Source organism: Onychostoma macrolepis, chromosome 15 (genome assembly GCF_012432095.1).
Source record: "Onychostoma macrolepis isolate SWU-2019 chromosome 15, ASM1243209v1, whole genome shotgun sequence".
NCBI lineage: Eukaryota > Metazoa > Chordata > Actinopteri > Cypriniformes > Cyprinidae > Onychostoma > Onychostoma macrolepis.
In genome coordinates, this window is record NC_081169.1 from 2,619,961 (window position 1) to 2,622,767 (window position 2,807).

Sequence of the window (2,807 nt, forward strand, 5' to 3'; positions counted from 1 at the left end):
TTTATGAGAAACAACTGATAATTCTCAAAAACAACATGAGTCAGTGTGGTTATATGAGGGAAGCTAGTAATGATGTTTGTTGAGTTGTTTAAAAGAGGTCTAGAAAACCAGAAATCATTTTTCATTTGTACAGGAAACACTTTTGGGTGGTCACATGTCCACATGCTACAGCAGTATCTGCACTCTTGCTCTGATCAGCACTCACTCACACACAGAGAGATGATGGCTCAGTTGTCAGTTATCGTGCAGATGGCTGTGGCTCCCAGATACACCTCATCTTTGTGTAAGTGCAACTTTCTTTCTTTCCATCAGTGGATTCATAATGAAGCTATTTGTACAGTCACAGATGAAATTTTAGTTTTACTACTTTAGTGGAACAAGTGTTTTGTTTCTCAGAGACATTGTTCTGTAAAATGTGATATAAAGATTTATTTGTAATGATTAAACAGTGGCGTGCACAAGCCCCTGCCCCTTTGAGGTCCGACGGTAAAGTGCCCTTGCGGTCCGGTGCCCCTAGTCTGCGATTTCTGTCGAGAGTAGGAGTGTTCCATATGACGAGTTTTGATTGTGGACTATAAAAATATCCCCACGATCTGCTTTTTTGAAGAAATATCGTAGTATAGTACTTCAGCCGCATTCTACCAGCTGCAGTTCTGGCGCCGCCGTCTCTATATACTGTATAAGGCCACATACATTCACATAGTGTTAACTCAGCGGTAGAGTTACTCTCACGGGACACCGCACTTATTCGCAGTCACCAAAAGTACATTATCTGCATCTGCTTCAAAGACTTACTGGTTAAACGATTCACTGTGTGCTGTTCTGACGCCTTTTCTGAGCACATTCACCCAAAGCCCGTCAAACAGCGCCTGATTACTGAACTAAGTTATGTTTTGTGCTAATACTGTCAAAACACACAATGTTTATGTATAGACTCAGTTGGTTATGTCTAAAATGAAAGTAAACAGCTGAGAGAAAGCATGCGTGCCTGTATATTATATATTATGTATAACATGCAGCCGACTGTAATTAAAGGATAGTTCACCCTAAAATTGTAATTCTGTCATTATTTACTCACTCAGATGTTGTCCCAAACCTGTATTAATTTCTTTCTTGTGCTGAACACAAAGAAGATATTCTGAAGAATGTGGGTAACCAAACAGTTGCTGGTTCACATTGACTTTAACAGTAGGAAAAAAATACTATGGAAGTCACTGTAGACCAGCAACTGTTTGGCTTTCCACCTTCTTCAAAATAACATTATTTTCAGCAGAAGAAACTCGTTCAGGTTTAAAACAACTTTTGAGTGATTAAATGAAGGTATAAAAATCAAACACTAGCCTATTTTAATTTTGGGGTGAATTATTCCTTTAATGTTAATAAAACACCAAACACAAAGAGAAAAATCACTCACTACTCTTGTCTGAAAAACTGTAATACAGTTACTTTAATAGCAATCAATCTATATAGTGTTTTATTTTTATATTTGTTCATTCAATTTCTTGAATGCTCCTGCTAAATACACCTATTGTACCTGAAAATAAAACACTGTTTATTTTATTTGTATATTATGTGTATTTGTAATGTGTATCTTTGCGCTCATTTTTTAATAACAAAAATACAATAATGACAACAATTTTTATAGTTTTTATCGCCTAAATATCCGCCATACTTTTTTATATTTTGTTACCTTGAAAGGCTTTGTCTTTATAATAGGGAAATTAGTCTGGCTGTACTGCTCAAACAACTTGCAAAATAGAAAATCCAACATGACAAAGAATTGTGATAGTATTGTGAATCGTAATATTTCTAAAAAAAAATCATGATATTTTTGCCCCTGCCCCTCCGGAGGTCTGTGCACGCCACTGTGATTAAATATAGTTTGTTTTTTAATAAGCACACATCGTTTACATTGTTTACAGCATGTTACATAAAGTATACAAAAGGAATATCAATGAGCCTAATCATTGGATTTTCCATTTGTACCAGTATCCTTAAACTGAGGTAAGCTTGTGATATCTGTGGATAAATCTATACAAATGAACACAGATTCATCTGAAATTAAAGCTAATGATTCTGTTGTCTCCAGTCTGCTTCTTAGAGTCAATGTGCAAGCAATCAGCATACAATCAAGAGCTTCATTTTACAACTTCTGAGACAGAACAGATGCTACAACAAGAATAATTCTTGATGGAAGAGGATCTGTTTCTTATGAAGTTTGTGTATTTGCTGCATATTTGTATGCATATTATTTTGTTTGCTTGCTCTTTTAATGAATTGTATTAAAATCATTTTATAAACCTTGCATTTTGTATTTTTGTAACAAAATTTTAAAATAATAATTAATAATATTGATGAAAATTTCAGTGAATGAATAACAGTAAAATAAACAATTAAAATAATAACAGTAAAATAAATAGCAGAACAATAGCAGCAAAATTAATGTATAAGAATCTGCAGCACCACCGCTTCCTGTGAACGTGCGAAACAGGGGTAGAAGAAGTGTAGGAGTAAGGGGTAAAAATGACAGTGGTCCTGCTCTGCTCGCATCTCAGCTTGTCTAACAGACATTTCTTGCTGGATGAAGGACCATCACCTTCAGCTCAACCTTGCCAAGACAGAACTGCTTGTGGTTCCATCAAACCCATCACTTCATTATAATTTCACCATCTAGTTAGACACATCAACCATAATTCTTTTAAAAACAGCCAGAAACCTTCGAGTTGTGATTGATGATTAGCTGGCTTTCTCAGACCACATTGTTAAAACTGTCCGGTCCTACAGATTTGCTTTATTCAACATCAAGA

The 2,807-nt window shown here is 35.3% G+C and overlaps 1 long non-coding RNA gene across 1 annotated transcript; it reads left to right on the forward strand.

Annotated features, from left to right (window-relative positions):
- The first annotated feature begins 200 nt into the window (after nucleotides 1–200).
- LOC131554136 (uncharacterized) lies at nucleotides 201–2,157 on the forward strand. Its single transcript, XR_009274346.1, has 3 exons — nucleotides 201–283; nucleotides 1,923–2,004; nucleotides 2,090–2,157. It is a non-coding gene; the product is annotated as an uncharacterized LOC131554136 (long non-coding RNA).
- The last annotated feature ends 650 nt before the right edge of the window (nucleotides 2,158–2,807 follow it).